General features: G+C 40.7%; 1 protein-coding gene across 10 annotated transcripts in view; it reads left to right on the forward strand.

The window, feature by feature from the left end:
• The window catches only part of LIMCH1 (LIM and calponin homology domains 1), a 339,850-nt gene that overhangs the window by 109,797 nt on the left and 204,874 nt on the right, over positions 1-25,179 (forward strand). The gene's annotated exons all lie outside the window — the stretch shown is intronic.

Raw genomic sequence — 25,179 nt, forward strand, 5'->3', positions numbered from 1 at the left:
CCAGTTTTTGTTTTTAACTCCAAAGCTGGTGTTTTATATTGATACTTCTCCTCTCTGAGTTTGAGACTATCCTTCTAAAGCCCAAGTAATAATTTTCTATACATGTAGAAAATATGAAGCCTTCCTTGCCTATAGAATAGATGTAAGCCAACTGTGGCCCCACTGCCTGATTTTACAAATAAAGTTTTATTGGAGCAAAGCCATACCCATTCATTTTATCTATTACCTATGCCTGTTTTCACACTACAGTGGCAGTTGAGTAGTTGTGACAGTGTCTCTTGTAAAGCCTAAGAGATTTACTGTCTGGTTCTCTCTTTTTTTTTTTTTTTTTTTGAGACAGAGTCTCACTCTGTCTCCCACACTGGAGTGCAGTGGCACGATCTGGGCTCACTGCAACTTCCGCCTGCTGGATTCAAGTGATTCTCCTGCTGAGTAGCTGGGACTACAGGCGCATGCCACCATGCCTGGCTAATTTTTGTATTTTTAGTAGAGACAAGGTTTCACCATGTTGGCCAGGATGGTCTTGATCTCCTGACCTTGTGATCTGCCCGCCTTGGCCTCTCAAAGTGTTGGGATTACAGGCGTGAGCCACTGCGCCCATCCAGTCTGGCTCTTCTTAGAATACCTTTGCTGACCTCTACTCTAGATCAGTGGTTCTCCACCCTGAGGACACATTAAATTAACTGGGAAGCTTCTTTAAAAAATGGCAATGCCCAGGCCCCATTTCACAACAATTAAATTAGGCTCTCTGGCTGGGGCCATATTTCCAGGTAATTATGTGCAATCAGATTGAGAAGCACTGTTAATAGGTTTCCCTTCATTTCTTGATTAATTGATGAACTCTACTTCCTGGGCCTTCCAAATTTATGATTACCAAGGCTTAGAAACAGTTCAGTTCCTCAGCCTCAGTTGAGAGATGGAGAAATTACAATAAACCTCATGTTTCACTTCAGCTCAAAAGTCCCCAGTCTGCCCTAAAGCTATCTCTAAATAGCCAGAATGATAGATTTCCTGTGTCATTTTTCAGGTTATTCAATACATATTTTCAGAATATACCTTCTTTTACTATTAAATTCCTTCATTATTATTATTATGTTTTAATCATGGTAAAATGTACATAACATAAAATTTACCATTTAAACTATTTTTAAGTGTATAGTTCAGTGACGTGAAGTGCATTCACATTTTTCTGCAGCCATCACCACCATCCATCCACAGAACTCTTTTTGTCTTGTAAAACCGAAACTCTGTACCCATTAAGCAGTAACCCCTCATTCTCTTGCCCTCCAGCTTTTGGAAACCACCATACTACCTTTTTTTCTCTATGAATTGGAGTACTCTAGGTACCTCGCATAGGTGGAATCATACAGTATCTGTCCTTTGTGACTGGCTGACTTCACCTAACATGATGTCCTCATGCCTTCATCCATGTTATAGTGTGGATCGGAATTGCCTTCTTTTTAAAAGCTGAGTAATATTCCCTTCTATATATGTACACATTTTGTTTATCCATGCATCCATCAAGGGACATTTGGGTTGTTTCCATCTTTTGGCTATTGTGAATAATGCTGCTTTGAACATTAGTGTGCAAGTATCTCTTTGAGTCTATTAAATGTTTTTTAACCAGTGTATTAGTTCATTCTCATGCTGTTAATAAAGTCATACCTGAGACTGGGTGATTTATTAAGGAAAGCGGTTTAACGAACTCACAGTTCCACATGGCTGGGAGGCCTCACAATCATGGCAGAAGGCGAATGAGGATCAAAGTCACATCTTACAGGCAAGAGGGCATGTGCAGGGGAACTCCCCTTTATAAAACCGTCAGATCTCATGAGACTCATTCACTGTCATGAGAACAGCATAGGAAAAACCCACCCCCATGATTCAATTACTTCCCACCGGGTCCCTCCCATGGGGATTATTACAATTCAAGGTGAGATTTGGGTGGGGACACAGAGCCAAATCATATCCACTGGGTATCTTTGATTTTGTCCTAAGGAGAATTCAGATCTGGCACATGGTCCTTATTATTTTCACACAAAAATGATGTTCTGGGAAGGTCAGAGGCCAGTAAGCATTGTACATCTTGCAGTTCTACCAGAAAACAGAATAGTCAACATTGTGCTTGTAGGTACCCCTGAACTCAGAGGCTAGATAATGCTCAACAGTGTTCCTCACTATACATTGGAAGCATTGACACGTGCAGGACGCCATTCATACAGTGTCACATATCAGAATTCAAAAGACAGTGCTTGCCTGATGCTTGTCAACATTTTGATAATCTCCACTTTTTTCATTTGCTTTTCATATGGTAAAAATGACAGCTCTTTGGAAGCCTGAGAGTTCAGTATAGCAAGCCCACAGAGCAAAGCTTGCATGTTTGCTTTTGTTTTCACAGGTCTTCAATTATTTGAGCACAAATACAAAATCCAAAAAGCTTTGAGAAGTGCAAGTTTTATTTTTCTTTTAATTTTAGTCTTTTTGTTTTCAACTGGCCGGCCTGCCTTTATTCCCTCCCTCCCTCCCCTCCCTCCCTCCCTTCCCTCCCTCCTCCCTCCCCTCCCCTCCCTCCCCTCCCCTCTCTCCCTCCCTCCCTCCCTCCCCTCCCTCCTTTCTTCCTTCTGCCGTGCCTGCCTTGCCTTCCCTGCCCTGCCCTGCCCTGCCTTTCCTGCTCCCCTCCCCTCCCCCTCCCCTCCCTCTCCCCTCCCCCTCCCCCTCCCTCCCTCCCTCCCTCCCTCCCTCCCTCCCTTCCTTCCTTCCTTCCTTCCTTCCTTCCTTCCTTCCTTCCTTCCTTCCTTCTTTCCTTCCTTCCTTCCATCTTCCTTTGGTAAATTCATTTAGCAAAATCTTGACCTGATCTGAAATGACATTAGGTTATTCTTTATCTTAATGTATTAAACTTAATGTGAACATTCATACATTTTACCACAGAAATATTGTGTTTGATTACAGAGTGCTTCCCCAGATCTTTTAGAGGTGTTACATAGTAGACAGTACATATATTACCATTCTAAAATGTAACACATTACCAATTAGCTTCGAGTTTTGGGTAAGGCTTGTAGTCCTGCATTATAAGGTATCTGGTTTTCTCTCATTCAGATAAGATCAAGGGTGGTGATCACACTTTGGCCACCTTTGAGAGTCTTACTTTCATACACAACTAGTGTCTCTTTGCCCAGTGTAGCTGGTGGGTAGCAGCTCGGATGTCTAAGTCTGGGATTTTGTGTGTTGGGAATGTTTGTAAAGGTTTCTTATGGAGAGACTGTTATTTTTTAAGAAGTTGAAAAACTGTCACCTTACCCTGGGAAACACAGGCAAAGTGTTTATCCTGGTAATTTTCAAACCCTTCTTCCCAAAGGACTCATCAGAGAACTTGTTGTCATGAGTTCACTCCAACATAGCCAAACAGGCAGCTTTCACTGTGATATTTGTAATGATGTTGCAGGTGTTTAGGGCCAAGAGTCATCTGTGCATCCACTGGGGCTGAGGATGATAATTCCTTTTACGAGGTGGGAATTAGTAATCTGGGCCTCCTGGTAGCTGGACACTGATATTTTTAACCCCCACCTCCCACAACAGTTGAAATAAAGCCAAGCACATTTGAGTGACTGACACTCCTCCCCTTCTGTTGATCTTGCTCCTTCTTCAGGGGAAACAGATCTCTTATGTTCTTCTAGCATATACAAGTATGGTTACAACTCAGAAATCATACTATGCTGGTCTATTTGCTGCCTCCCTCTTTCAGTCAGTAATAGGTTTCCAAAGTCTTTGAAGTGTTGCTTCTCTGGAATGTCCTCCTGTGGCATCAATGACTCCCCTGTACTTGTCAAAGTGAGAGAGGAAGGTGACTCTCAGTGCGGGCCATGCTTGCGGCCATAGGCATTTTACGTAGTGTCCAAGCCTTGGCCAGCAGCACACATTCCAGAAAAGCTTTCCTTTTAGTTAGTTAGGTAGTTTGTTTATTTATTTATTTGAATCCCAACAGGAAACAATTTCTTTTTAGTTTTAACAACCTTTTTTAGGATGATGTCATAGCTGGTTTTGAGATTTATTTATTTATTTATTTATTTTTGAGATGGAGTCTCGCTCTGTCACCCAGCCTGGAGTGCAGTGGCACAATCTCGGCTCACTGCAACCTCTGCCTCCTGGGTTCAAGTGATTCTCCTGCCTCAGCCTCACGAATAGCTGGGACTACAGGCGCCTGCCATCATGCTCGGCTAATTTTTGTATTTTTAGTAGAGACGGGGTTTCATCATATTGGCCAGGCTGGTTTCGAACTCCTGATCCCATGATCTGCCCGCCTCAGCCTCCCAAGGTGCTGGGATTACAGGTGTGAGCCACTGTGCCTGGCCGAGATTTTGTTTTTGTTTTAAAGCAATCAGGCTCATCTCTGAGCATAATTATGAGGTTTTGTGTTCATGGATAATAACTGCAGTGGCCAAGGTTCTTGAAGGAGGCAGAAGGAGGAAAGGAACATCCAATGGGCACCCCATACTTACCTACTACCCATATATCAGTTCACCATCCTCACTCTTCACCTTTTTCTTTCCTCAAACCTCCAACACCATTCTCCTTTTAGCTTTGTCAACTGACCACTTCTAAAAGCAATCTGAAGAGAACTGCTCAGCTTCTCACCAAATTTACCATCTGCCCTGCATCTCTGTACCCATTTACTCTGTCTTCCTTCCTTTGCAATGGATGATCTCTCCCTGCTCATGTGTAAGGCTAGACCTTACCCTTGTGGTCTACATCCTTTCACCCATTCAGAGATTTGCTCTTTGTTCCTGCAATTGTCATTTCTCTCTTTCCTATGTGATGGACTTCTCTTTCTCTACTGGGTCATTCCTTTAGTTTGTGCCCTCTCTACACATCCATCTCCAGCTACTTCTCCTTTTCTACTCATTCAGAGAGTTGACTATGCTATTCCTCCTTTATCCACTCCAGTGTACACTTCTCCTCACCATTCTGTAGAAATTGCTTATGTCAAGGTTACCTGTGTCTTTTATTGCCCCAGAGCCAACAGACAATTCCCAGTTCTCATCTTACACAACCCCTTAACAATCTGGACTATCAACCACGCCTCTTCTCTTCAAACATCTTTTCTCCATCTTTTCTGACTTAATGGTTGGCTGGCCCTAGGATTCAGTCCTTGGACCTCCTCTCTTGCACACTCCATGGGTGATTTCATCTAGTGGTCTCTGACCGCAAATTTCGTTCTCTCTCTTATTTCTGTCTCTATCATCTAGGCCCTGGGTTGAAAGGACTTACTTGAAAAGAGAGAGAGGTGATTCTTGTGGAGAGGTTAAAAAAGGAACTACAAAGGTTAGGGAAGGTACTGGGAGCTCCCAGGATTTTGAAGCATAATTGTTTTTGTGTCTGAGGATGCCAGTCTTTCCAAACCAAGACTTTTTTTTTTTTTAACATAGATGGAAGACTAATCATGTCTAGAGGTTGGAGTTTTGAATTGTTACTAGAAATCTTAAAATAGTCATGTGAAAAATAACAGAAATTGTAGAACAGCAACAGTTAGATCTCAACTGAGATTAACAAATACATTTTGAGCTGTCATTTGTTAGCTTTAACTTGCTAACAAGAAAATATTTTTGTATTAAAAAAATATTGTGCTAGTCACATTGTGGTGAAGTTCAACTACTATGCATTGTGAGTGTGGGGGCACAGCAAAGCTTTGCTTTAGAAGCTTTTAGAAGCTGACTCACCTTGAACTTATTTTAGTAAAAGTTTGAGGATGGTGGAAAGAGCTGGGTGGAACAATGCTTAATATTTCAAAGCAAGGACTTGAAAGTCTATTTCTGCTTCTTAGTAATAGGATCTCTGAGGTTCCAGAATTATTTTTGAACTGGTTCACTGGCTCTTGGAGGCCCTGCTTCCCCACGTCCATGGCACTGACGAGGCTCTTGCCGTAATTGCTTTTCCACCTGGCATTTGATGAAAATTGGGGAATTACTTGGTCATATATCTAAGAAGTATCCAGTGTTTATCCTCCTAGAGATTGGATTTAATGGTCAAATGGCTGGATTTGGCCCTATCCATGTCTCAGAGCTGCTTAATTGTTAAAATTCCTGACTGCTGTGTTCCTCAATTCAATTTCAAATTAAAAAGTCAAGTGTGTGTGTTTTGTATCTGTATTGTGAGGCAGGCTGTGATCTATCTTTTTGACTTACTCATTCCAGCCATGTGTGTTTGTTCCTGGAACTTCCTTTAGCTCTGCACACACTCTTTTCTTCCTGCCCATCTGAGCTCAGCCCGCCTTTTTGGAAGCCTTCCCTCTTTAATACCCTACTCTCACCGGACTTGTTTCACTTCTCTTGAACATCTACACACAAGTGCACTTGTTACTTTTCTTTCCTTAACTTTTCTGTAAACTGGATGCCTTATATGGTGTGCAGTTTTAATTCCTTTATGGTTTAAAAGATTCTGCAAAGGGCAAGCACATCTGTAGGTAGTGTTGTGTGGGTAGTATTGCCCTGTAAGTCCACGTTTTCTTTGTTTCAAAAGAAGCCATAAAAAAACCGTTTGTTGTTTTTGCTTAAATATTAGCTCTTCAAATTTTTAAATTTTGGTGGCTTATGCACATTTTTTAAAAGTACCGTGTGTGCCAGTACAGCAAAGGCCAAACGACACATGTAGGAGCCTGTTTGGCCCCTGAAGCCATGATTTTGCCAATTCTGCAGAAAGCCAGTTCCTTCCCTCCCTCCCTCCGTCCCTCCCTCCCTCCCTCCCTCCCTCCCTCCCTCCCTGCCTCCCTCCCTGCCCCTCCCTCCCTCCCTCTCTTTCCTTCCTTCCTTCATTCCTCTCTCTCTCTCTTTCCTTCCTACTTTCTTCTTTTTCTTTCTTTCTGACAGGGTCTCACTCTGTCACCCTGGCTGGAGTGCAGTGGTGCAATCACGGCTCACTGCAACCTTTGCCTCTTGGGCCCAAGTGATCCTCCCACCTCAGTCTCCCAAGTAGCTGGGACTATAGGTGCATGCCACCACACCTGGCTAATTTTTGTATTTTTTGCAGAGATGGGTTTTGCCATGTTGCCCAGGCTGGTCTCAAACTCCTGGGCTAAAGCGATCGCCCACCTCGCCCTCCCAGAAACCCGGTTTCCTAAGGCAAGTTCCACAGAACACTGATCCCACCCATTGGATAATTTTCCTGCAAAGTGGTCTTGGTTAGACAGATTGGGAAACAGTATTTTATCCCCCTCTGGAGAATCTCATTAGCATATTGTTGGCACTGAGAAGTTCAAAGTTAAAAAACAAAACAAAACTTTTTTTAAAACGTAGCATTCCCCAAGCTTACTTGACCATGGACCCTTCTTTCCACATCACATCTCTTAACATCCCATGGAGCTAGGATTCTGCAGAAAACACTTTGGGAAATGCTGCTGTAAGCATTTTTTTTTTCTCCTCGGTAGGCCAGAGAATAAATGCAAAGGCCAATCTCCACGAAATAATAATGTAATCCCATTCAAGACAAGAGGTGAAGAACAGATATTGCCTCTGCATTTTAACTCCTCCCAGTGCCATAAAATGACAACTTGGTAAATGTTGATGTGAGTGTGAATCTTTTAAGGACCTGCCAATACCGAGAGTGAGAAGAGGAAAGGTGTGTGCTGTTTACTGCATGTTCTTTGAGATGTTAGTTCTGTTTCTTTGGCTTTGCTCAGGTTTGTCATTGTGTGCAATGGTACATCCTGGTCCCATCACTACCAACGTGTTGCATAATGGATGAGGCTGAAGAGACCCAGGCAGCAGGCAGCAATTTAACAAAACAGAGAAAGAACAGAGCTGTTGATGGTTGGAAAATGCATTAGTCTTTTCTCTCTTTTACAAACAACAGATCCCTGTGTCAATCAGTAGTAAAACAGCAACTCGTCTGTTTTGCTGGTTCTACTGATCACCTCCCTTGCAGTGTAATCAAGAGTCTAGTTCAGGGCCTTTATCTCACCCCGATACAAGAATCAACTGAAAATGGATTAAAGACTTAAATGTAAAACCTGAAAGTACAAAACTGCTAAAAGAAAACATAGGGGAAAACTCCATGACATTGGTCTGGGCAATGATTTCTTGGATATGACCTTAAAGCACAGGCAGCAAAAGCAAAAATAGACAAATGAGATTGCATCAAACTTAAAAGTTCCTTCAGCACAGCGAAGGAAACAGTTAACAGAATAAAAAGACAGCCCACAGATTGGGATAAAATATTTGCAAATCATACATCAGATAAGGGGCCAATGTCCAAAATATAGAAGGAACTCAAATGACTAATTAACAAGAAAATAAATAACCTTATTTAAAAAATGGGCAAATGGCCGGGCACAGTAGCTCACGCCTGTAATCTCAGCACTTTGGGAGGCTGAGGCAGGCGGATCACCTGAGGTCAGGATTTTGAGACCAGCCTGGCCAACATGGAACAACCCTGTCTCTACTAAAAATAAAAAAATTAACAAGGCATGGTGGTGCGTACCTGTAATCCCAGCTACTTGGGAGGTTGAGTCATGATAATTGCTTGAATCCATGAGGGAGAGGTTGCAGTAAGCCAAGATTGCACCACTGCACTCCAGCCTGGGCAACAGAGTGAGACTCTGCATCTCAAAATAAAAATAAAAACAAAAATGGGCGGTCAGGCATGGTGGCTCACGCCTGTAATCCCAGCACTTTGGGAGGCCGAGGCAGGTGGGTCACAAGGGCAGGAGTTTGAGACTAGCCTGGCCAATATGGTGAAACCCTGTCTCTACTAAAAATACAAAAATTAGCTAGGTGTGGTGGCAGGCACCTGTAGTCCCAGCTACTCAGTAGGCTGAGGCAGGAGAATTGCTTGAACCCAGGAGGTGGAGGTTGCAGTGAGCCAAGATCGCACCACTGCTGTCCAGCCTGGGCGACAGAGTGAGACTCTGCATCTCAAAATAAAAATAAAAATGGGCAAAGGACCTGGATAGACTATTCTCAAAAGAAGACACAGAAATGGCCAACAGATATATGAAAATATGCTCAACACCTCTAATCACTAGAAAAATGCAAATTAAAACCACAATGAGATATCACCTCACACCTGTTAGATTGGCTATTATCAAAAAGACAATATATAACAAACATTGGTGAGGATCTGGAGAACGGGAACCCTCATACACTGTTGGTGGTATTGTAAATTAGTATAGCCATTTTGGAAAACAATAGGGAGGTTCCTCAAAAAACTAAAAAATAAAATTACCATATGCTCCAGCATCCCATCAATGGGCATATACCCAAAGGAATTGAAATCAGTGTGTCGAAGAGATGTCTGTATTCCCATGTTGACTGCAGCACTATTCACCATAGCCAAGATATGGAAACAACAGAGTGTTCACAACAGATTAAAATGTGGTATATATACACAAAGGAGGAGTATTCAGCCTTAAAAAAAAGCCAGGAAATTCTGTCATTTGGACAATATGAGCGAACCTAGAGGACATTGTGCTAAATGAAATAAACCAGGCACCGAGAGACAATTTTCAGGAGTTTAGTGGAGACCTTTGCTTTTGTTTTCTATTGCCTACCTGTAGCCAGGAAATCAGAAACAGCCATCTGAAAGGACACTAGTTTACATTATTCAAGTACTTGTGTCTTTCCAGAAGATGTTGACTGTTTATAAATAAGAGTATGTGCAAGTTTAGAAGTATCTGAATGTTTAGTTACATGCTTTGTTTGCAATCATTATTTGATAAAATTCTCCAATTTCATGAATATTCAGAAATTATAATACAGTTAGAACACTGCAATTGGATTAACTCTTAGTCCTATAATGTATGTCATACAGACTGTGAGTTTGCAGTAGGGGTCTGGAGCCAGTTCATATGGCTGGGGAGAAGGGATTGTGTCTGTTTCTTTCCCACTTTGCATTCAGTGATATCAGGTTGAGCATGAATTCTGCTAAGGTGGGAATGTTGAAACCACAGAAGCTGGCAAATGCTGTACATTAGGAATCTCCCTATTCCCATGAGAACTGGTTGTTAAACATTTAGTAGAACACCCTTAGTCCTAGGTAATTTCTCAGGATGACTTGACTATAAAGAATGTGGGAGTTGAACAGTGAGAACACATGGACACAGGGAGGGGAACATCACACCCTGGGGCCTGTCGGAGGGTGGGGGGCAAAGGGAGGGAGAGCATTAGGACAAATACCTAATGCATGCGGCACTTAAAAACTAGATGACTGGTTGATAGGTGCAGCAAACCACCATGGCACGTGTATACCTATGTAACAAACCTGCACATTCAGCACATGTATCCCAGAACTTAAAGTAAAATAATACAAAAAAAGACATTAAAAAGATTTTTAAAAATACAATCAAGGACCTTTTAGAACACAGTGAGTGTTTTAACAATAACACAATTGCCTCTTATTTATTTATTTTTAGAGACAAGGTCTTGCTCTGTCGCCCAGGCTGGAGGGCAGTGGCATGATTATAGCTCACTGTAACCTTGAACTCCTGGGCTCAAGTGATCCTCCTGCCTCAGCCTTTCAAAGTGCTGGGATTCCAGACATGAGCTCTCGCACCTGGCCCTCACAATTGCCTTTTATATCTTTATTCCTTTCTTCGTTTCCCCAGTCTTTTGGTTAATGGTGTTTAAGCTGATGTGTGGCCACAAGGTCCCATTGTTTGTTGGTTGGTTGGTTAAACATGGTTCTCACGTATTAGTTTCATAAAGAATAACCTTGCTTTTTTTTCTGTAATTTCAAGAGGATAGTCCAGTTTTGCATTGTTTCCTTAGAGTTCTTGGTAATACCCTGGAAACAGCACTTGTTCTTCATTGCTGTGGGTGTTGTTCGTGGAGGTGGAGGTAAGGAGAGCCAAATACAGAGCCTGAGCAAGGTTCACTCCTGTGGAGGCCAAGATGGCTGCCGCTGCCTCTGGCGGGGCAACACCACACTCCCCATCAGCAAGGCTCAGTGACGAATGGCATTTTAGTGGGCTGGGTTACCACCTGCTGTCTGTATCACAAACCAGCCAGAAGAACAGATTTCCTGCCATAATGCATTATTTATAAGTCTAAGAAACCAAAGGAAGATCAGTAGGGAAATATTTTGTTCCAAAAATGCCTGATGGTATTCAATGAGGCATCTTGTCTTCCTTCCTTCTGTTCCCCTCCACCTTCCCTTAATGGATATGTATTTTTCATTCCGTAGGGGACTAAGTTGTATATAGGATTATTTCAAGCTGGATTCTTTGGGTACTTGTGATGATTTTTTAAAAACAAAGATAAAAATCCAGGGACCTGACAAAGATTGTTATTATTTCACCCCTTTGGTGTTGAGTGAATTGATAATAAATGCACAGATGTGTTGATGTTTTTCTGGATTTGGGGGTTTATTTTCTTATTACACATTTTGAGGAAAAGGCACATTGAAGAGAGCAGAAGGTGGCATAGGCAGTGGAAGTCTGATCTTTCTTTGCAGCTCAACTGATAATAGGGGGAAATCAGCAACATATTTAGACAACATGGCACCCTGGCTAGGAGGGCAGGTCAGGAGCCAGACTGCCCAGCTGAGAATCCTGGGTCTGCCACCTACTAGCTATAGGAAATTGGGCAAATTACTTAATGGTCTGTACTTTTGTTTCTTCATCTGGAGAGCAGGGATAATAATAATGCTTATATCCAGGCTCCTGGTAGCCCACTGAGCACTTTTGTGTAAATTAGAAAAGGCAGCTCCCTAGGGTGGACTCTATGGGCTTGGGTACAGACAGTAGCTTTATGTGAATTAGGAAAACAGGACTCTTCCTTCAGAGGAGTTTGTGTGGTTTAGCAAAGAGAGCTCAGGCTGGGCGTTCTCCCCACCATGACAACCTGTGTAACCAGCTGTGGTAGCTCTGACTGCCACGCCGGGTGCTGAGGAGTAAATGAGTTGATGAAGATTCAATAAAAGATGCTGTTATTATCATCATCATTATTTTGAGGTGACAAGCTAGAGTAGAAGAGGGTTCAGAAGAGCCTGTAGATTCCTGCAGAGTAATCTTAGAAAATGAAGCAATTTGCTGAAAGCCCTTGGTTATTAGCAAAACTGTGGCTAGAACACAGTTGTCTTGACTTTTGGTTTTTGCCAATCCTGACTAGGCGTTGCTACACAACTATGTGATTCAAACAAAAGGACCATTGATAGAGGATAGGGGTGAGGGGCACTATGGTCAGTCCCAGCCCCAGGTGCCACTGAGAGCCATTCAAATAACAAACTCTTAGAAGATGATGGGTTTTCCTCCAAAACCAAACAGTATATAGGTTCCTTTGTCCAGGATTTAAGTGTTCATTTAAAAATGTACCATGAAGTAGGCATGTGGGGATCACAGCTACCATCTTAATGGTAGACTTGAGGAATATTAGTAGATGAAGATGTATTTCTGTAATATTTGAACTCAACAGCTCTTAAAAGTAGCATTTCTCACCACAGTCTTTTCTGAGTAAAACTAAGTGGAAAAAATACCTTTGTTTCTTATAAGAGGCAAAAACAAGGGAGTTGAGCTACTGTGCAAGTTAAGCTATATTTTTCCAGTTCCCTGTAAAACCTATTTCATTATAAAATGTAACACAAATACAGAGAATTACATGAAACAAATACATAGCTTAGCTAATTATTTAAGGTGAACAGTCTTGTAATGACTACTCAAATCAAAAATTAGTATTTTATCACCCTGGAAGCGCCTTTGTTGCTATCCCTCAATGATCACTCCTTCCCTCCTTCCTAAAATCACTCTTCTTATTTTCTGTTGATCACTTCCTTGCTTTTCTTTACAGTTGTGTTGCCCAAGTCAAGCCCTTTTAAAGGATAGGCTGTTTGAACTGTGATCATTCTGTCTTTATGCTGAGCATTTCACCATGTTTTATTTTCATTTGGTAATCTAATAACTTGTTTGGGTGAATTCTAGTAGTTTCCTAACTTGAGTTTGATGTCTTTTTAAATGCCAAGAATTGGCGGCATACAACAGTTTTGTGGTTACTTTGGATTCTTAGCTAAAAATTATCCAGTTATTAGAATATCAAATAGTGAAATCAATCACTTCGTCAGACAGCTCTACAACTGTTAGAGGACTGTGTGTTCTTGGCAGAGCCTCTAGTTCTAGTTCTTTGCCTGAACTCAGGAAGCCAAGGGGCTCAACCCCTTCTTCCTTCCCATCCTCATTGGTAACGTCATGTCAATTTGATGGCTAGTATGTGCCATTTCTGTGTAGTAAGCAGGTAAAGAGTGAGTTGAACATAAATGTAGTGACCGATAGTGAACTGGCAAATGGGTGTCGTTAGCAAAAATAAATATGAAAAACTCCTAGAAATTAATGAGGTGGCACTGGACAGGTTGTTGACCTGAGTATTTTCCCTGGGCTGTTGAACTACTTTCAGCCCTAGCCCCCAAACATTTTATTGTGAATGTGTTGAAACATTCAAAAGAAAGAAAAAGAAAGGGAAGGGAAGGGGAGGGGAGGGAGATTGGTTCAAAGAGACCCATATACCCACCACCTAGTTTCAACAATTGTTAGAATTTTCTATATTTGCTCCCTACACACACATTACACTCTACTATTTTTTCGGTCATTTCAAAATAAATTATAGATGTCAAAACCCTTTCCATTTATATTAGTATGCATCTCCAAAGTGCAAGACCATTCCCTTATATAACCACCATGCCATTATCACTCTTTTTGTTTGTTCAAAATAGTGTTTCACTTGGTCCTCCAGGCTAGAGCACAGTGCTGTGATCACAGCTCACTGCAGCCTCCAACTCTTGGCTCAAGCTGTCCTCTTGCCTCAGCCTCCCAAGTAGCTGGTTCTGCATGCATGTACCACCACACCTGGCCAAATTTTTTTGTTTTTTTATAGAGGTGGGGTCTCACTGTGTTGCCCAGGCTGGTCGAATTCTTGGCTTCAAGCAATTCTTTCACTTCAGCCTTTCAAAATGCGGGGATTACAGGCGTGAGCCACTGCGCCCAGCATCACTCTTAATAAGGTGAACAGTGATGCCCTAATATCATCAAATGACCAGTATATATTTAGCTTTCCCCAAATGTGCCCAAAACATTAATTATAAATATTCTTTTAAACTAGGATCTCATTAAGGAGTATACATTGCAATTGGTCATTATGTCTCATAAGTCTCTTATCTAGAATAGCAACCCCTCCACTTTTCTTCATGACACCAACTTTTTGAAGTCCAGTTCTCTTATACAATGTGTCATTTTTTGGATTTGCATAACTGTTTCTTCATGGTCTCATTTAACCCAGATAATGTGTATAGGAGGTTATCACATGGGCTTCCCCGTGTGATTTTGTGCTTAGCACTTACAAACCCAGATCCATCGTTGAAGTGGCAAATTTGCCTCAACTAGATTTTCTCTCCCCTGGGCAGGATTTCTGAACAAAAATTGCAACCATCTGATTTAGACACTCCAGTTATGGATTTTCTTCTCCAAATATAAAGCTTGAAAAAAAATAGAACTACCATTTTTGCACACTCAGTAAGTACTAAATGTCCCATTAGATGGTTCCTACCTATGATTTCTAACCTGTAGATTGGAAATTGGACTGTTGTCAATCAGACTTCCATAACCATCTTTTAAAGGAAGCAGGTTCAGAGAAATGAAGCCGTTTGTCCAGTTTCCAAGTGCCAGACCTGGAATTGGAATGTAGATCTGCCTAATTCACAGGTTTTATACTTCACTATACTGAGGGCTAGCTGACAGTTAGATGGACTGATTTGCCAAAATTAGGCAAGAACTGGCCAGGTGTGGTGGCTCACTCCTGTAATCCCAGCAGTTTGGGAGGCCGAGGTGGATGGATCAGGAGGTCAAGAGATCGAGACCACCCTGGCCAACATGGTGAAACCCAGGCTCCACTAAAAATACAAAAACTAGCTGGGTGTGGTGGTGTGCATCTGTAGTCCCAGCTACTCGGGAGGCTGAGGCAGGAGAATCTCTTGAACCTGGGAGGCGGAGGTTGCAGTGAGCTGAGATTGTGCCTCTGCACTCCAGCCTGGCGACAGAGTGAGATTCCGTCAAAAAAAGCCAACAACTAAAACATTTATTCAAGGAGCAACATGATACCCAGGTAACAATAACACTGTGGTCAAAGCACATCTCTGCTCCTTGAAATGGAGGCAACCCATGTAGCCTACGAGCTCTCCACTAGTCCATTTTCTTTCTAGACTCTTCCTTCTCTCTGCTCTCAAGTCAGTTACTCTAAGGCTTTGTGCTGTGGTAGAGCTCATTTTGAGTGTTGTCTGTCTTTCTGTGCAGCTTCTATTCTTCCTTTTTGCAAGGCAAGGACAGCTTAAGGATGTGCAAACACAGTTTTGCTAAACCCACTCGCATGTCTCCGGACTGACCCATTTTCTGCATCTAGATCATACAGGGGCTTGATCAGAGGATTTAATGCTCCCAGGGTGCTTTTGAGCATTGGCTGTATTCTTAATTAGATTTTTTTTTTTTTTTTTGTAGAGTCTGTCAGTCTGTGTCTATAAACAGTGCCTTCTGGTTTTCTGATGACATGATGAAAATATAAATGGATTCTGCAGATTGCATTTTATTATCCTCAATATTAAGCACTCAGAACTGGTGCTGGAGGGAATTATGGTCGGATAATGTTGATTAAATAACCTCAGGCCTGGACTTCTGTGCTGTTCCTTTGCCAACACAAACTGAATAGATATAGGGAACTATTGTTATTAAAGAAAGTGTAGCAATGTAACTGCCACAGGAATAAGAGTTGGGCTTCAGAATGCAGCATGGTGGGGCAGTGAAGCCCTGGGCTAGGCGAAAGGAGAACTGAGTCTAGACTCATCCTTGCTGCTAGCTAGTTATATGACCTTGAGCAAGTCACCTGATTTCCCGGACATTATTTTCCTCACCTGTAAAATGTAGGGGTTGTGCGTATAACCTGAACTTTAGCATAAAGAAAGGACATAGATGGATCTTTAGAAAGATCCCTGGATGCTGTGTGGGAGGTGGCCTGTGGAAGGGCTGGAATGGAAGCAGAGAGATCCCTCAGGTGGCAACTGCAGTTGTCTGGCTGAGAGATGATGGGAGCCCACACTAGTGTCACAGCATAGAGACAGAGAGAAAAGGACAGACCTAAAATATATTTTGGGGGGAGAATGTTATTCTTCTTCTTGGTAGTTTGAATGTATCTCTGTGTTACTGGGGGAGGGAGGTGGTAGTGCTGTTCATTGATATGGAGGAGACCAGAGGTGGAACAGGTCGGAGTAGGGAACAGATGTTAATACTTTGGTATTGATATTAGTGTGAAATAGTTGTTTTTTTTTTCTTTTGAGACTGAGTCTCTCTCTGTCACCCAGGCTGGAGTGCAGTAGTGCAATCTCGGCTCACTGCAACCTCGGTCTCTTGGGTTCAAGCGATTCTTCTGCCTCAGCCTCCTGAATAGCTGGGATTACAGGTGTGTACCACCATGGCTGGCTAATTTTTGTATTTTTAGTAGAGATGGGGTTTCGCCATGTTGGCCAGGCTGGTCTCCAACTTCTGGCCTCAAGCAATCTGCCTGCCTAAGCGATCTGTCTGCCTTGGCCTCCCAAAGTGCTGGGATTAGAGGTGTGAGCCACTGTGCCCAGCCTGAAATAGTCCTTAGGTACCCAAGTAGAGACGTTGACTAAGAAACTGGATACTTGATTCTGGACCAGAGGTCAGTACTGCATGTAAAAATGTGAGTTATCATCATCTGTGAGCTGTAAAGAGCCATAGGATTGGATGGGACTACCCAGGGAAGGAGGTGGGGGTGGTACAGAGAGAAGAAAAGAGATGCGAAGAGAGGAGAAAAATGCCTACAATTACAGCTAGGAAGAGAATGACATAGAAGTCCTTAAGGCTATGGAGAAAGGAGTATTTATTTAAGGAAGGAGAAGGAAATCAGGAATGTCTGCTGGTGGGGAAGACTGGGAGAGGCAAGGGATCCAAAATGGAGGGAGAGGGTGACTGTCATGCTTCTGTGATGTTACAATCAAATGAGAAAAATGTCTTTTGGGTTAGACAGTATGACAATATTAGAATATAAGAGGAGAGCCAGGAAAGCGTAGTCTTATTTAAGATCAGGGAGGAAGCTGAAAAAAGGACTGGAAAGGGAGAAACCAAGAATGAGATCCGTGGCAATTTTATTATTGCTGCCAATAATGATAATGGAATGTCCTGAGCTCTTACAATGGAGCAGGTAATATAGTCTGGGTTTTAGAGACATTAATTTATTTATTCTTCATGCAAACCTTTGGAGCAGGTTCTATTAGCATGTCTTAATTAGGAAAGCTGAGGGTTGGTACAAGTTCATTAATTGCCTAAGATGATTTAGCTTATGCTGGGGGGCTGAGAGTATAAGGATTTTCAGTGAGTTAAATGAAGACAGCTTGCAGATGGCTGAGCTATGATGACAGGGTAATGGGTATAGGATACTCGTATAGGAGGTTTGGGCTGTGATGGGAAGGAGAAGAACAGGATGGTGATTAAAGGGCTGGATTGAATGAAGGTTTTTAGGAAAAGAGGAAACTCCCATGCTATCAGTAGAGAAATGATGGATGCTGTGGGTAGAGGGGTAAGGTTGACATAAAAAGGCAGGACCTAGGGATGAGAAGGGATAGGGCCCAGAGCCTTGATAGAGGAACCCACTTCAGGAAGGAGAGAATATATTTCTGCCTTTTGAGCTGGCAGGATAAAATGAAAAGATAGGTGTGGATATGGCATGTTTTTTGGGCGGGGGTGTGGGGCCAGGGATGGTGATTCTAAAGGAAAGTCTTCCCCAGTGGTCTCTATCTCATTGCAATTCCAACCATGAGATCATTGGCTATACGTAGGAGTGGGACAGTCCATGGAGAGATAATTAGGAGCAATAAGCAAAATGTCATTCTGGAAAAATCTCTTTAGAGGTAGGAAATTGGTGGGAAATAGGGAAATTGATTACCAAAGAACTCCTCCCCTTGGTCCCATCTTCTGGGTTGTCTCTTTTGTTCTGGGTTCAGGTGTAACCCATAGTGCTGGCACACAAAGCCCTTCACCATCTCGACCATGCCTACTCTGGCACCTCATCACCTACCACCCTTCTCATCCCCACCTGCCGGGACCCCTGTGCTCAGCTCTTTGAAAGCTTTTGGTCTTTGTTCAAAGAAATCTTTGCACAAGTCTTTGTATCTGCCTGGAACGCCCTACTTCATCTCCTTCCTTGGGAAATTCCTTCTTATCTCAGGACCAACTCAAATGTCAGCCGCTCAAGGGCCTTCCCTGACTATCTTAGGAGAGAGAGTTTATTCTTCAGCCCTCCCATAATATTTTGCTCAAATGCTGCACAACAGGGTGCTTAACTGTGACATCAACTCTGTAGACACATTCCCTGGGTTAAATCCAGGCTCTGTTTTTTACTAGTTTTGAGCCCTTGGGCAAGTTACTTAACCTTTCTGTGCCTGGATTTCTTGGGCTTTAAAATGGAAGCAGTAATCAAACACCATAAAGTTGTTATGAGGTTTAGATAAATTAATATGTGACAAGCATTTAGAGCAGAGAGGGCATATGGTAGTTGTGATATGAATGTAAGCTCTTATCATTCAGCTATTTCTTCAGTTATGCAATTTGTGTTCATTGTTTCTTCCATGCTCTTGTAACTCTCTTCCATTAATTTATTGAAAACCACACATCTCTTCCATCAATCTATTGTTTTCTAATGTTTTATTTTTTCCCTGGACTGTGATTTCTACAGGGTTGGGACCAGATCTTGTCATTTTGGTCTTACTCACACCTTTTACACTGACTGACATAAAACAGGTGTTTGGTAAATGATTGATTGGTTGATTTCTAATTATGGCTTACATGAGTGTGATTCATCAATGTTTACAAAGCACTTCTGTAGAATTTTGATTTGATTGTTTCTAGCAATCCCACAAAGGGTTTATTCCTCAGAAAATGTCAAAAGTAACAAATTTTGTTCTGCTTTATTTCACAATTTAGGTATAAAAATATGCAGAGATGTTCTTGTGAATTAAGTCAAATATAAATCAGAAGAGAGTAAGCATAATGAGCTACAGATTATCTTCAGTGAACTAATGAGGTGTTTGTAGGAGGAAATCATGGTCTTCTGAAAAGTGTGCCTGCTTTTGTACAATTTAGGGAATATATTCATGCCTTTCAAAAGTTGCCAAAATCTGTTAAATCTAGTATTTTGTTCCAGTTGCTTGAATCTAGGCACCGTTATTTCATCCGCCAACAGAATCTCCTCTTAAGATCATTATAATAGGGTTTGTCAACATTTGTTTAAACTCTTCAGTTTGTGAGTGGACTGCAGTTTGTCTAGCAGATTGCTTTCAAAAAACAACCAAAGATTAATGAAAATATTTCTAAAATACCTTTTATAAAAACGGGAACGATCAAGCTGGGAGACTGATTCTTGGCAGCCTTTGACTTTTTATGGCAATTACATAATAACAATGGTTACAAAGAAATTAGCAGAATGGAGCATACTCATATACAATGTTTTATATCACATTGTAAACACACTGTGAAAATGTTGCCATAAAGTTGTGTGGTTTTCTTTATTAGACTGTTTTTTTAAAGTCTCCCATGTTTCTTATTTGGATGGTTCACAGCAGTGCCATTGACATAGACAAACTTAGAAACATAATTACCTTTTAGTTCTGTGGAAAGGAAATAGGATACAGATGAGCTTCCTCAATAATTACTTCCATAAAATAGTGTGATGACACATTAAAATCTCCTCTTGCTTCTGCTTTTGGTGTAACTGCTAAAGCAGATGAACACTTTTCTTTTCCTTTAAAATCATCAGGAGTTTGGTGAATTATCCATTCATTGATAGTGTTAATCTTCGTGTCCCTCCAAGAAATATTTTGGTTAGTGAATTAATCCTAAAGCATAAAGCAAGAAAAATCTGGTATTGGGCTTTCTTGAAAGGCACACAGGGCATAGTTGGTGACATAATTGCCACCGTTAAGTACTTCTGAGGGTCCCCTTGAATGGAGACATATATGGAAGTTTATTATGCCCACCTTTAAGACGGTGGTGTCCAACAGTTTTTGTCCATGCATGCCCATTAGTTTGTGTGTTTGTGTGTTTACTTGTTTGGTTTTATGTTGCACACTATTAGGGAACTATGAGAACTTTCACTTAACCTTGAGTGAGATGGGGAGCTATGGGGGTGGGAGCGAGGGTCTGAGTGGAATGGTAGCATGATCTAATTTTACAGGATTACCCTGGCTGCTGGCTTGAGAATAGATGGAAGGGAGGCGAGGGTAGAAGCAGCAAGACCAGTTAGGAGACCCTTGACCTATGTAGGTGTAAGATGACAGTGGCTTGGAAAAAGACAATAGAATGCAGGCAGTGAGAGGCAATGATTCTGGCTAAGTTCTGAAGGGAGAATCAACAGGATTTGTTGATAGATATGGTTAGGTGTGAAAAGATAGAGGTCAAGCATAACTCTTAATATTTTGGCTAAACAGCTGCAAAGATAGAGCTGTAAGGATTAAGTGATCAATGGGCAAGAATCAAGAGAGTGAGAGAGCAGGATTTGGGGGGCTGATGAAGTGCTCCTGACATTGCATGCAGCTCTTCCCCTACTGGCCCCTGAATGCTTCTGAACCTGGGCTCTCTCTTCATCACTTCCATCTCAGGCTCTTTTTAAGAGCTCTGCTAAGCTTCCCGTTCTGCTAAGCTTCCCATCCTGCCCTTGTGTCATTGGAGAATGATCATGAGCTGATGGTTTGCCCAGTGCCTTGTCTGGAAGGTTACTGAGAGTCCTTCATCAATCAGGATCCAGGTGGCACAGTAAGGGAAGGCAGTCACTTTTTATATACCCTGCAAATGGACTGTTGGTACTGGTGGTTGATTGTTGGCAGCTGTTTTGCTGTTTATAGCAATGGCTTATGCTATCATGAGGGGAACAGGAATTAGCAGTCTTTATAGTTAGTATATAGAATGTGTGATATTGTAAACATACTATAAAGATGTTGCTGAGAGGGGTTGTTGAGACAGGCCATCCCAAATCCTGACTCCAGTGGAAGGTCTTCCCTCTGTGGTTCTGAACTGCTGGCTTAGTTTAGTATACGAGGTGAGGGCTTTGTGAAATGTACTGTGCATAGGAACCATATGGGGATCTTTTTAAGATGCTGGTTCTGATTTAGTAGTTCTTAGAGGGGGTGGGAGCACTAAGAATCTATGTTTCTTTCTTTTTTTTCTTTTTTCTTTTGAGACAGAGTTTTGCTCTGTCCCCCAGGCTGGAGTGCAGTGGTATGATCTTGGCTCACTGCAACCTCTGCCTCCCAGGTTCAAGCGATTCTCCTTCCTCAGCCTCCCAAGTAGCTGGGATTATAGATGCACGCTACCATGCCCAGCTGATATATATATACACACACACACACACATATATATATACACACATATATATATATACACACATATATACACACACATATATATACATACAGACATATACACACACACACATATATACACACACATATATACACATACATATATATACACACACACCATACACACACACACATATATATATATATACACACACATACATATATATATTGTATTTTTAGTAGAGATGGGGTTTCACCATGTTGGCCAGGCTGGTCTTGAACTCCTGACCTCGTGATCCACCCGCCTCGGACTCTCAAAGTGCTGGGATTACAAGTGTGAGGCACCACGCCCAGCTGAGAATCTGTGTTTCTAACATTAATTGCAGGTGAAGATGCTGCAGCTACTGGTCTAAGGACCAAATTTTCAGTGGCTTGGTCCTTATTGAATTTCTGCAGTCTGTACAGCTGTTGATCCTCCTAACAAAGATCCAAGTGCATCTATCCTAAATAGATGGAATTGATGGCATTTGAATCGGTGGAGAACAGTGTGAAGATCGTGCTTGGACCTAATAGGCATGGGAGAGGGACAACAGACAGCAGAGGAGGAGGAACAGAGGTGAAAACTAGCATCTTCCTGCAAACACATGGTGCCTATTCCCAGAATTGGGAGTCTAAGAAATTGAATTTGATCAGACTACATGTTGGGGGACTTTTGATTAGCAGACTGACTTTTAGATTATTATATCAACCTCCAGTTGAAAATTTTCAGTGGCTATGCATTACATGCCAAGATAATTTTAAGTGGTACATGAACAATTTAGGTTGTATGTGGGACACCAATTTTTTTATATTCTTTTTTTTTTTTTTTTGAGATGGAGTCTCGCTCTGTCGCCCAGGCTGGAGTGCAGTGATGTGATCTCGGCTCACTGCAAGCTCCATCTCCCGGGTTGACGCCATTCTCCTGCCTCAGCCTCCTGAGTAGCTGGGACTGCAGGCCCCTGCCACCATGCCCGGCTAATTTTTTGTATTTTTAGTAGACTCGGGGTTTCACCGTGTTAGCTAGGATGGTCTCAATCTCCTGACCTCGTGATCCGCCCGCCTTGGCCTCCCAAAGTGCTTTTTTTTTCTATAGATTCTTAATAGTTATGTTATCTTGTATTTATCATGAGTTTAGATTGCTTTTCTCATCAATCGGTGAGCTTCCTGCACACAGTGGCCACAGTTCATCTGTGATTCTGTCTCTAGATCCTGCTCATCACTATTGCTCAATACATGGAGAAAGCCCTAGGTAAACTGAACCAGAGATTCTGAAATAAATGTAGCTAAACTTTGTTGGGTTCTCAATGTTGGCACTGTTTTCACTAGAACATAATGCTTTTGACAAAAATGTAAAGACTTATGAAAAAATGTTTTAGAACCTTTCCAATCACTTCTTGGTGAACAAAGTTAGTATCATAGAGAGGCTTAGTGATGTTTCCAAAATGTAAATCGTTCAGACAGATGACACATCAGTGGCAGACAAATCATGGACAGATTCTGGGAAAAAAATGCCAATACGTTTAAAGTCTATGTTTAAAATATTAGATTTTAAATGGGATCTTTGTTAATTTCTTTATTTTGGGAAAACTAGATATTCGTAAACTGTTAAGAATGACTTTTTAAAATTCGTTTTCTTACCCTCCCTCAAATAAGAATGAGAGGATACTAACAAAATAATTGTTTGTAACATTACATAGTGGGAGTGGTTAATGAGCATATTTTGTTAAAATAAATGCATTAAAAGTTAATGGTATAAGTTAAAAAAAAAAACAACTTTGGTTTATAAGGAAAAACTGAGACCATTTAGTTTCTTTAGACTTTTTTTGTAACAAAAAGTCTTGTTTGATTTTTCTGATGGTTAAAGTAATATATATTGTAGAAAGTTTCAGGAAAATATTGAAAAATTTAAAAAGTAAAGTAAAAGTCATATATGATTCCCATTGTGAAGAAATACCATTTTGTCATATTTTCTGTGTATGTGTCTTATAATATCTGTCTGGTTTTGATATCAGGGTAATACTAACCTAGTAAAATGAATTGGGAAGTATTCTTTTCTTTTCAATTATCTGGAAGAGTTTGTGTAGAATTGCATTATTTCTTCCTTAAATATTTGGCATGTTTATTAGATAAGCCTTCTGGGCCTGATGTTTTCTTTGTGAGAAGGTTATCTATCTATGTCTTTGTTGAGTGAACTATGGCTGTTTGTGTCAAGAGATTTATCAAGTTCATCTAAGTTGACAAATTTATTGGTACAAATTTATTTACAATTTTTCTCGTTATCCTTTTAGTATCTATAGTATCTGTAATAATGTCATTGCTGTCATTCTTGATATCAGTAATTTCTGCCTTCTTTCTTTTTTGACTAAAAGCAAAAGGGTTACTAATGTTATTGGCTAAGAGTTTATTAATGTAGCCAAAGGTTTCTACATTTTATTGATCTCACAAAACCCCCCACCAGCTTTTGGTTTCTTTGATTTTTTTCTATTGTTTTTCAGTTTTGTATTTGATTGATTTCACTCCTGAGTTTTCCCCCTTTCTTCACTTAATTTGGCCTTAATTTGATGAGATAAAGCACAATTCATTGACTTGAGATGATCTTTTCTGATATGGGCATTTTGGGCATTCCTTTCCCCTAAATACTGCCTTAGTGTCTTTCCATACATTTTGATATTGTCATATTCTTTCACTACAAAATACATTCTAATTTCTTTTTGATTTCTTCTTTTATCAGTGGGTTATTAAGAATTATGTTATTTAGTTTAAAAATATTTGGGGATTTTTCAGTGATATTTCTATTACTAGCTTAGAATTTAATTCCATTGCAATCAGATAACATATTTTGTATGAATTCTTTTAAGTGTATTGAGATTTGTGTTCTGACTCAGAATTTGGACTGTCTTCATAAATGCTCACTGTGAACTTAAAAAAATGTACATTCTGCAGTTTTAGAGTGGAATATTCTAGAAATGTCATTTAGGTCTGTTTGGTAGATAGTGTTGGTCAAGTCTTCTATAGCGTTATTAATTTTTCTCTCTACTTGTCCTGTTAATTATTGAAGAGAGATATATAAATCTCTGAATCTATTTGTGGATATGTCCATTTCTCTGTATAGTTCTATCTGTTTTGGCTTGCATATTTTGAAGCTTTTTAATTAGGTGTATGAATGTTTAGGATTCTTACATCTTCCTGATTAGTGAACCTCTTTATCATTATCAAATGATTTTATTTCTGTTGTTATTTTTCTTCTGAAAGTTTCTTTGTCTGATATGTAGTTATATCAGACTTTCCAGGAAAAAAAAAATTTCCTAAACAATACAGTGTAATGATTTACATATAACCATATGTATATGGTTAATTCAGCTTTCTTTTGATTAGTGTTATCATGGTATATCTTATTTTATTCTTTTATTTAACTTTTTTGTGTCTTTATGTTTAAAGTGCATTTCTGTAGACAGTACATAGTTGTTGGATCCTGCTTTTTTAGCCATTCTGACAATCTCTGTCTTTTAATTGGGGCTGTTTAAACCATTTATATTTAAGGTAAGTATTGACATGGTCAGATTTAAGTCTATAATCTGTTGTTTTTCTATTTGCTCCTTCTGTTCTTTGTTCCCCTTTCCCTTTTTTGCTGCTTTTTAAATTGTTAGTATTTTTTATGACCAATTTTATCTCCTTTCTTGGTTTGTTAGCTATAACTTTATTTTGCTATTTTAGAGGTTGCTTTAGGGTTTACAGTCAAGTCAGGCTTCCGTATCCATGAGTTCTACATTTGTGGATTCAACCAACTGTGGACCAAAAATATTCGGA

Source organism: Pongo abelii, chromosome 3, assembly GCF_028885655.2.
Source record: "Pongo abelii isolate AG06213 chromosome 3, NHGRI_mPonAbe1-v2.0_pri, whole genome shotgun sequence".
NCBI classification, from domain to species: Eukaryota; Metazoa; Chordata; class Mammalia; order Primates; family Hominidae; genus Pongo; species Pongo abelii.